Source organism: Artibeus jamaicensis, unplaced genomic scaffold (genome assembly GCF_021234435.1).
Source record: "Artibeus jamaicensis isolate MK-2021 breed Jamaican fruit bat unplaced genomic scaffold, CSHL_Jam_final contig_1998, whole genome shotgun sequence".
In the NCBI taxonomy this organism is placed as follows: Eukaryota; Metazoa; Chordata; class Mammalia; order Chiroptera; family Phyllostomidae; genus Artibeus; species Artibeus jamaicensis.
The window spans coordinates 11,422,603-11,433,937 of record NW_026521407.1 but is presented as its reverse complement, the minus strand read 5'-3'; positions in this window follow the sequence as shown (position 1 = coordinate 11,433,937).

Below are 11,335 nucleotides of genomic sequence, written 5' to 3'. Positions count from 1 at the left end.
TGAAATTCCTGGTTGGCAGAGAAGAAGTGTAATTTTGCTAAATCTAGGACAGAGCAATAGGAGGAAAGAGGAAAGGGCTATAATGGAGTTCATGTGACTCAATAAAGGTGGAGTTACAGATAATATGAAGTTTCCAGGACTTATATAAGTTTCAGGTAATTTTTCCGTCTAAACTAAGAAATTGGATTTTGGTTTTACTCTGACATCTGAAAAGATTTCAACAATTTTGTCTACAAGTGTTCTATGTCTGAGGCCAAGGAATATTTCTTACCTTTGTTTAAAAGATCTTCAGAGCTCTTGCTACTCTTATGAATGGAGAGAAACAGTCATGATTTATACTTTTTGCAAATGATAAGGCACCTACTGAATTCTCACATGATATATAGGATTTTCGGTCTAATGATTTTCCTGTTGGGCATGAGTACTCTGTGCTGTTGGGGAGTGAACATACTAATTAGAACTTCCCATCATAGCCTTGCACCTGAATCTTTATTCCATATATTTTCCCAAAATATCTTGTTATCACAATAGCTAACAAATTGTACAGCATGAAAACATGAATTGGAAAAACAAGTATTTTCCTCTTAATGAATCATGATTACTTTGGAGGGAAGCAGAAAAGACAAAAGAGGAAAAATGGCTTTGGAGTCATTACCAGCCATATTAGCTGGTTTACTTGGTGAATGGATCCAAGCAGAGGGTTTGTTTGCACACCAGGCTCACTCTACTATTCCCAGTGATTTATTGTTATAATGGAAGCCATACTAGATCTGGCCACCAGGGGGCATTTTCACAATACAATGTAGAAAATTATGTTGCAAGATTCGCTCTTGCCTAATTGGACAACGATCCAAAGTTATAAAGTTGACATACAGTTTCAGAGACGGTATGCCCTTTCTGAAGAAACCAGGCCCTCTGAGGACACTTGTTAATAGAACACAGATATTGCATATTGTCAGGATGTAAGATAGTATCTGTTGCCAGTCCACAGTGAAACTCAGGTGTCATCTGGGTTCCAGGTCTTACTACATGATAGACTTGATGATCCTGATTTTTCTGAGGATTGCAGGCAGGTTTTGTTTGATTAGCAATACCTGAGATCTTGCTTCTCTCTTGGACATTAGGTTTAATGCTTTGATCCAAAACTGAGAATTTACTTATTGCCTTATAGAAATCCTCACCTACCCTGAATAGTAGGTGAAAGTACTGACACTGAACTTTTACTTATCTTTAGCAAATGAACAAGAAAACAGACACCCTTATGCAGCCCAGATAGAGAATAAGGGAGGGAGAAAAACAAGGAGAAAAACATTGATGTGCAAGAGAAATACCAATGGCTTGCCTCTTGCACGCCCCCAACCAGGGACCTGGACCACAACACAGGCATGCACCCTGACTGGGAACTGAACTGGTGACCTTCCAGTTTGCAGACTGCTGCTCAACCCACTGTACCAGCCAGGGCACAAGTTTCATCTTCTTTTCCTTTTTGCAAAGAAAAGCAATTTAGATGCTACTCTATGGAAAGTGGAAGTTTACATTCAAGGTAAATTTTTCTTCTCTGGGAAGCTTAGTGTCACAGCTTCTCATTATGGACCATTTCCCAGTGGAGTTTTAACTCCACAGGTGGGTGTGTACTTTGAGTATTTGGAATGGACTGGTAAGACTCACGGCAAATCTAGAACAAAGCAGCCCTTCCTTGATTTCTCTCCTCTCTGGCTCCAACAATGCAAATTCTACTGGGTTGGCACCTAGCTTGTGAATTTAGATTGCTTTAAAATTGGAAAATCATTACTGCTTAGATAAAGTTTTGTGGGGTTTACACTGAAACATTTTCTGTGTGTCCTTCTAGAACTCATGAAAAGTACGGAATTATATTGGAACATTCTCGGAAGAGCTGGAAAATCCACAGGGCTAGTGGAAAATAAATGGAGGTGCAGTTGTCAAATAAAAGAACCCTGGCTGGTGTGGCTCAGTGGATTGAGTGTCAGCCTGAGAACCAGAGTCACCAGTTCAATTCCCAGTCAGGGCACATACCTGGGTTGCAGGCCAGGACCCCAGTGGGGAGCACACATGAGGCAACCACACATTGATGTTTCTCTCCCTGTCTTTCTCCCTCCCTTCCCCTCTAAAAATAAATACAATCTTAAAAAAATAAAATTAAATAAATTATAAAGAACCCTGCCAATAAGCTGGCACCTGTAGGAGACCTCCCTAGCTAGAGCTGCAAATAAGAACTAGGAAATGGGGAAACTTGGGAGTTATAATTCTTTGGAAGGTGAGGAAGGGAATATTTATTTTGGAAATATCAATATATCTTAGAATATAAGAGAAAAGGATCATTCTATTAAATTCCAAATGTTATGATTTTAAAAAATAGCTGGCATAGATTATTTGGGTGGTGTCATCCAATACCCTAGATTTGAAAATGTAACTTATCAGGAAATAAAGGGTGGGAGTTCTCATGTAGTATATAAAGTAGCTGTTGGATAAAAAGGGAAATGTTCTGCCTTGACCCACTTCAAAAGTTTCAGAGACTAGCATCAAAGACCTTGAGGAGCTGGACTGCTTTTAGTTGCTTTTAGACCAGTGTCTGGGAGACTAGCCCAGGATACGTGGGCAGGGCTTGTCTGATATTAGCTTGATCTCCTCCCCTGGAACATCCAAAGGATGTCCACTGTGTCCCGGGAGAAAAATGATACCAAATCCACGCTACTACACAAATCTGAAAAACTTGCCTACAGGTCTACAAGTCCAACAAGATACTAGAAAACACACATTAAAAACACAAAACTGAGCCCCAGCTGGTGTGGCTCAGTGGACTGAGTGCCAGCCTGAGAACCAAAGGGTTGCTGGTTCAATTCCCAGTCAGAGCATATGCCTGGGTTGGGCCATGTCCCCAGTAGGGGATGCACAAGAGGCAACTACACACTGATGTTTCTCTTTCCCTCTTTCTCCCTCCCTCCCTCCTTCTAAAAATAAATAAGATCTTTTAAAAAACCAAAGACTGAACACATAAAAACTTAAACTACTTACTCTAATGCTAATAATCAACATAAATACAAACTACAAATGACAAACCAGGTAAAATATTTTGCACCGCTTGTTAACAGGTTAAAATTTTATTTTGACTCCTGGTCAAGATGGCAGCATAGGCCCTGGCTGGTGGGGCTTAGCAGATTGAGCATGGGCTTCAAACCAAAGGGTCACAAGTTTGATTCCCAGTCAGGGCGCATGCCTGGGTTGTAGGCCAGGTCCCCAGTGGGAGCCACATGATAGGCAACCACATATTGATGTTTCTCTCCCTTTCTCCCTCCCTCTCCCTCTCTAAAAATAAATAAATAAATAAATAAATAAAATATTTAAAAAAAATCAGGAGGGGTCTCTCAGGAGTGAGGAGTCATAGCCCCACACCTGGCCCCCCAGCCCAGGGCTCCAGTGCCAGGAAAAATATGAGTCCCCACGATTTCTGGCCACAAAAACCAGTGGGGATTGATACAGTGAAAGAAACTGCTGGAACCCCAAGTAGTTCCTCTCAAAGAACCTACTCAGAGACTCACTCCCCCTGAGCTCCAGCATCAGGGTGGCAGCTTGAAAAGAACCCGTGGCATAGTGGGAGAAAGTGAAATGTCTGGCATTGAGGCAAGGAAAGGTCGTTGTCTGTTTTTTAAACCCTCCCCTCACAGAGCCAACAAGCTGGTGCCATTTCTGAGAATCCATCAACCTGGCTAACACTGTTTGACTTACCTTGGAGATCCCCAGAGACTCCACCACACCCAATTTACAGGCCCACTCAGGCTGCTTTTCCATATGAATGCTGGTCTTAGCTCAAGACTCACAACTTCCTAAATCCTATCTAACAAGCAACAGCTGGCCTCAGTGAGCCCCAGGCCTGGCACTAGAAGCAGCCAGACTAGATTCACAGCCTGACTTCACCTGGGAATCCCTAAGCCCAGCACAAGTAGCAGCCATCTGAGTGCTTAATAGCTCACTCAGGCCTAGTGGTCCCAGGCAAATCACAGGTAGGGGTTGATCTTGCCCTGTAGCACCCGGGAAACCCCAGGGCCCCTATACCCAGTGGACAGCTACAGACCATGTCAGAGCACCACCACTCTGCCCCTGCACAGCTGATCCTCCATGGAGGGTGGACATTGCTGGTCAATAGTCACAGCCAGTCCTGGCAGCTGACTGGCCTGGGTAAATCCCTCCCATTGATCTGCCAACAGCAACCACAATAAGACTCAACTACAATAGGAGGGTGTACCCAGCCCACACTAAGAGCATACCTCGAGTACCCAGCTTGGGTGATAGAGGAGGCTGTGCCACTGGACCCTACAGGACACCAACTACATTAGGCCACACTATCAAGACACAGAGTCAAAGCAGCTCTACCTAATACATAGAAATAAACACAGGGAGGCTGCCAAAATGAAAAGACAGAGACAAGGAAAAATGGCCCAAATGAAAGCACAGATCAAAACTCCAGAAAAAGAGCTAAATGGATTGAAGATAAGCAACTTATCAGATGCAGAGTTCAAAACACTAGTTATAAAGATGCTCCAGGAACTTAATGAAGATCTCAACAGCATAAAAAATATCCAGTCAGAAATAATTAGATACATTAATTGAAATAAAGAACAATTTATAGGGAAACAGCAGTAGAGTGGATAAAGCTGAGAAATCAATGATTTAGAACCTAAGGAAGCAAAAAACAACCCATCAGAACAAGAAGAAAAAAGAACCCCAAAACTGAGGATTGTATAAGCCTCTGGGACAACTTCAAGAGGTCCAACATTTGCATCATAGGAGTGAAAGAGGAAGAAAAGAGTGAGAAATTGGAAATGTATTTGAAAAAATAATGCAAGAAAACTTCCCTAATTTGGTGAAGGAAATAGACATGCAAGTCTAGGAAGCACAGAGAGCCCCAAACAAGATGGATGCAAAGAGGTCTACTCCAAAACACATCAGAGTTAAAATGCCAAAGGTTAAAGATAAAGAGAGAATCTTAAAAGCAGCAAGAGAAAAGAAGTTAGTTACCTAGAGGGGAGTTCTCATAAGACTGTCAGCTGCTTTCTTAAAAGAAACTTTGCAGGCTAGAAGGGATTGTCAAGAAATAGTCAAAGTCATGAGAAGCAGGGACCTATAGCCAAGACTGCTGCACCCAGCAAAGATACCATTTAGAATGAAAGGGCAGATAAGAAACCTTCCCAGACAAGAAAAAAACTAAAAAAGTTCATCATCACCAAACCATTATTATATGAAATATTAAAGGCACTAATCTAAGAAAAAGATCAAAATAATGAACAATAAAATGGCAAATAATACATATTTATCAACAATAGAATCTAAAAAACAAATTAAGCAAACAAGAACAAAGAGAGAATCCCGCGGAGTGTTTTGATGGTTGCCAGATGGGAACAGGTATGGGAAAATGGGTGAAGTGAGGGAATGAAGACATACAAGCAGGTAGGTACAAAATAGCCATGGGGATGTACAGCACAGTATAGGAGGAAATGGAGTAGCCAAAGAACCTGTACACATGACCCACAGACCTGAACAATGGTGTGGGGATTGCCTGAGGGAGTGGGAGTTGCTTCCTAGAGGGGGGCAAAGGTGAAAAAACAGGACAACTGAAATAGCATAATCAATAAAATATAATTTTTAAAAACTTTATTTATTTTTAGAGAGAGGGAGAAAAACATCAAATAGCTGCTTCTCATATGTGCCCTGACTGACTGGGGACCAAGCCCCCAACCCAGTCATGGGTCCTGACCAGGAATCAAACTGGTAGCCCTTCACTTTGCAGGATGACAACCAACCACCTGAGCTGCACCAGTCAGGGCAAAGGGTTAGTGTTCTTAAGATATATTATTAGAAGGAAGGTATTCCCTGGTTGGGGGCAGGGAAGGATAAAAATATAAATAGGCAGCTCATAAAACATCATAAACAAATGGCTAATAACATGAAAAATTTTCAGCTTCACTAGCAATTTATTTTTTATTTTTAAAACTATTTATTTATTTTAATTTTTAAAAATTTTATTTATTTCTAGAGAGGAAGGGAAGGAGAGAAGGAGAGAAATATCAATGTATGGTTGTCTCTCATGAGTCCCCTGCTGGGAACTGGCCTGCAACCCAGGTATGTGCCCTGGCTGGGAATCGAACCGCGATCATGTTGTTCACAGGCTGACACTCAATCCACTGAGCTACACCAACCAGGGCTTCATTTATTTATTTTAGAGAAAGAGAAGAAAGAGGGGGGGGGAGATGCATTCATTGGTTGATTCTTGTATGTGCCCTGCTGAGGGATCAAAATCCACAATCTTGTATCTGGAGGACACCCTAACCAGCTGAGCCACTGAACCACAGCTTCATCAGTAATTTAAAAGAACAAATGAATGCAGCAATGAGAAAAAGTCTTCACCTACTAGAGAGGCAGCAAATGAAAGACATAGTTATACCCAATGAATTTCCAGGTTATAGAAATTAAGTAATCACATCCTGTCAGTGAAAATGCAAATTGGTACAGTTTGTTTTGCAGGTTATATGACAATGCCCATCAACCTTTACAATGTGTATTCCTTTTAAAGCATCAGTATCTCTACTAGAAATGTACCTTGCAGATATATTCACACAAATGGAAAAAGACATGGTTGTTCATTACAGCATTATAATAGGAATAAAAACCTAAGTTCAGTGTAAACATCCAAACAAAATGGAAACAGTTAAATAAAATGGTAAGCATTCATCTAATGGAAGACTCTGGAGACATTAAAAATAATGAGATCGATATCGTTTTACTGCATTAATGTTCAACTTAATAAATTATCACAAAGCAATTACATCCATTAACAGCCAAGGGGCTCCCTCATGCACTCTCCTAGTGCCCTCCAGAGGAATCCATTTCCTGATTTTTATCACTATAGGTTGGTTTGGCTGTTTTGAACTTTAAATAAATACAATCATACAGTATATTTTCTATTCTGTCCAGCTTCTTTGATCATCGTTTGTGAGATATAGTCACATTGAACGTTACTATAGTTTGTTAATTTCTGTTGCTATCCAGCATTTTTGTTGAATATACCAGTTTATTTATTCATTCTACAGCCAGGTTGTTTTTAGTTTGGGTTTATTATGAATAATGACCTATGAATATTTCTTTTACATATATTTTTAGTTCACATGTGTCTACATTTTGCTGGCTATATACCTAAGAGTAAGACTTCTGTATTTCTATGTGTATATTCTTTTAGTAGATGCTGCCAAACAGTTTTCTGAAATGACTATGCTTGGACAGGTGGGAGGGAGGTATAAGGGGACTTAATGGTAATGGAAATACAATAAATATAAATACAGCACAAAAATACAATAAAATAAAATAAACAACTAAAATGTATCACTAAAAAAATGATTATGGCAATTGACATTCCCACCAGCAATGAGTTTCCATTGCTTACATAAAATGTTCAAAGGCATTCTTACTGTGCTTAACAACAGCTATTTCTGGGGAGTGTGACGAGGGAAGAATGGAAGGCTATAATAGTTTATACATTTAGGTACTTATTGTTTTTGAAATAACAGCATTTCTTTTTTAAAAAATTAGTATTTTCTTCTTTTCTATATTCTATTGATTTTATAATTTAAAGGATAAAGTCTTAAAGGACAGAGATCTGGTCCAAAGAAATGAAAAAGATAACTAAGCTAATGAGTTAGTAACTAGAGTTCAGTGGATAGGAATCAGATTTATATTGAGCCACCTGACAAGCCCAGGCAGGATATATTCTGAGTAATTCAGGGTAAATATGTATTTTCACTACGGATGTGTCAAGAGCGTGGGAAGCATAACTCATCACATGTTGCCTGATGAGGCAAGGGCCAGTTTTTCGGCTTAGTTTAAGACCAGATTTCAAGAAATAGAGGACTGGGATAGGAGGTAGGCTTGGAATAATGAAAGAGGTGGAAATAGAGGTTTGGATTAGATTGTGAAGAATTTTAAAAGCCACATTGGGAAGCACAGACTTTATGATTTTAGGCACTGATGAATCACCAGAGGTCTTGGGAAGTACCATAATGTATTTATACTTTAGAAATATACCCTGGCATCAGTACCTGTATAACAATAAGCCAACACCCCACCTTTCAAACTACTTGTCCCAAGAAATACAGCTTAATGTAACCATTGGCACCAGGTTTCAGGTCTCTACTTCCCCATCCATCCAGTGGACCAACACACCAACAATGAAGTAGAGATGACCCCTTCCTTCCCAACCCCAGGAACTTCTGTCCCCTTAGAGTTGGGACATGCCACCCTCCCATCATGTGATGTGTTCACTAAACTGGAAATTCCCTGAACCCTACAGTTTAGGGTTTTTTTTGGAGGCTTCATCATGTAGGCACAACTGATAATTCATGATTATCTCAAACTCCAGTCTCTGCCGGTTTCTCGGGCAGGGATGTGGCTAAAAGTTCCAAGCTTGTAATTGCAGTTTGGTCTATCCAGGAGCATATCAAAAGCCATCTCATTACGAAAAAAATGCTTCTATCATCCAGAAATTTCCAAGGGATTTAGGAGCCTGTGGTGAGAATCAAGGTTAAAGACCAAACATAAAAACAAAAGCATGTTCGTAGCACCTTTACCACTTAGAAAATAAAAAGGTTTTAAAAGCTGTGGCCAGGGGCTGGGGACAAAGACTGAGACATATATCACAATCTCAGAGATGTAAATATCAGGAGGCAAGGATCACTGCAGGGCATCTTGGAGGCCTGTTACCAACATGCCATTAAAAATTTTTTTTCATTTATTGATTCCAGAGAGAGAGGAATGGAGAAAGAGAGATTGGCAGTTGCAAAACAGTCATGGGGATGTAAAGTACAACACAGGAAATACAGCCAATACTATTGTAATAACTATGTACGGTGTTAGATGGGTACTAGATTATTGGGATCATCACTTGGTAAGTTATTCAATGTCTAATAAGTGGGTTGTACACCTGAAACTAATGTAATACTGTATGTCAAGTGTAATGTAAAAATAAAAAATATTTTTAAAAATGAAAAAATTATTTTATAAAAGGTAAAATTTGCCAGTATAACAATGAAAATGGGAGGCAGTACTTCAAAAACAACAGATTTTTAATAATATATTTTATCAATTATGCTATTACAATTGTCCCATTCCCCCCCTTTATTCCCCTCCGCCCTGTACACCCCTTCCCATTCATATCCCCGCACCTTTAGTTCATGTCCATGTTCATACATGTAAGTTCTTTGGGTTCTACATTTCCTATACTATTCTTAACCTCCCCCTGTCTATTTTCTACCTACCATCTATGCTACTTATTCTGTGTACCTTTTCCCCCTCTCTCCCCCTCCCACTTCCCTGCTGATAACCCTCCATGTGATCTCCATTTCTGTGGTTCTATTCTTGTTCTAGTTGTTTGCTTAGTTTGTTTTTGTTTTAGGTGTGGTTGTTAATAACTGTGAGTTTGCTGTCCTTTCACTGTTCATATTTTTTATCTTCTCTTAGATAAATCCCTTTAACATTTCATATAGTAAGGGCTTGGTGATGATGAACTCCTTGAACTTGACCTAATCTGAGAAGCACTTTATCTGCCCTTCCATTCCAAATGAAAGCTTTGCTAGATAGAGCAATCTTGGATGTAGGTCCTTGCCTTTCATGACTTGGAATACTTCTTTACAGCCCCTTCTTGCCTGTAAGGTCTCTTTTGAGAAATCAGCTGACAGTATGATGGAAACTCCATTGTAGGTAACTGTCCCCTTTTCTCTTGCTGCTTTTAAGAGTCTCTCCTTATCTTTACTCTTGGCTAAGTAATTATGATGTGCGTTGGTGTGTTCCTCCTTGGGTCCAACTTTTTTGGGACTCTCTGAGCTTCCTGGACTTCCTGGAATTCTGTTTCCTTTGCCAGATTGGGGAAGTTCTCCTTCATTATTTGTTCAAGTAAGTTTTCAATTTCTTGCTCTTCCTCTTCTCCTTCTGGCACCCCTATGGATGCCAGATGTTGGAATGTTTAAAGATATCCTGGAGGTTCCTAAGCCTCTCCTCATTATTTTTTGAATTCTTTTTTCTCTATTCTGTTCTGGTTGAATGTTTCTTTCTTTTTTCTGGTCCACACTATTGATCTGAGTCCCAGTTTCCTTCCCATCACTGTTGGATCCCTATACATTTTCCTCTATTTCACTCAGCATAGCCTTCATTTTTTCATCTAATTTGCAACCAAATTCAACCAATTCTGTGAGCTTCCCGATTACCAGTGTTTTGAAGTGTGCATTTGATAGGTTGACTATCTCTTTGTCGCTTAATTGTATTTGTTCTGGAGCTTTGATCTGTTCTTCCAGTTGGGCCATTTTTTTTTTGTCTTGGCACACCTAAAAACAACAGATTTTTAAAAGAATCTATCTAGTCAACATCAGAAACAGAGAAAAGAAAGGCAACAAGAATGTACAATGACTGGAAAATGTAAATCATGATGGTTAGAATAAAATAAGATAAACCAGTTATTAATAAAGACCATGTATATTTTTAAAAGGTTCATTCCAGCTATATGCTGTATTGACCATTAAACTGACATGAACTGTTGAGAATAAAGAAAAAATCACATTTACATAAGACTGTCTTTCTCTCTGGGAACAAAGCATGTCCTCTCTTGCATTAAAAGCCTCTTTTACACACCTTTATTGGTTTATGGCTTTTCTCATATTGGTCTTTCACATTTCTTACTAACTTTATTCTTCAGTAATTTGTTTTTATTGCTCTTATAATCATTCCTTCCATTTTATTTCCTAACTTGCTCTGATTTTTATATAGGAAAATCACTGCCACTACTGGCAGGAATGTGAATTAATATAGTATAAAACACTTAGAATTTTAGCCCCCAAAATGATTTATCTTTCCAAGTACTTGGATCTTCAAGAATGAAGACAAGAACATCAGAAGATGTAAGCAGGAAAACATAAAAGACAGTTTTCTTTTTCCCTACACTTTATTTAAAAGACAATGACCATTTAAAACAAAAAAAGTAAGGAGAGGCTGACAATAAATGTATTTCAGAAGGAAAACATATGACAACAAAGAACAGGAGGGCAAGTGAGTTCATTTGTAAATTCTCATTTGCTGGCAAGTTAATTCATTGTGAAGCAGGAAGTGTGAGGTAAGTAAGGTTAAGCGTTAAGTAGAAAGTGGGAAATGGGAAGAGATACACAGTATTGAATCTTAAGTAGATTTTGGTAAGTTAAGAATAGATATTATTAGCCCTAGAGAAAACACTGAAAAAAAATAATAAAGAGGTATAGCTAAGAAGCTATTAGGAAATAAAATGAAA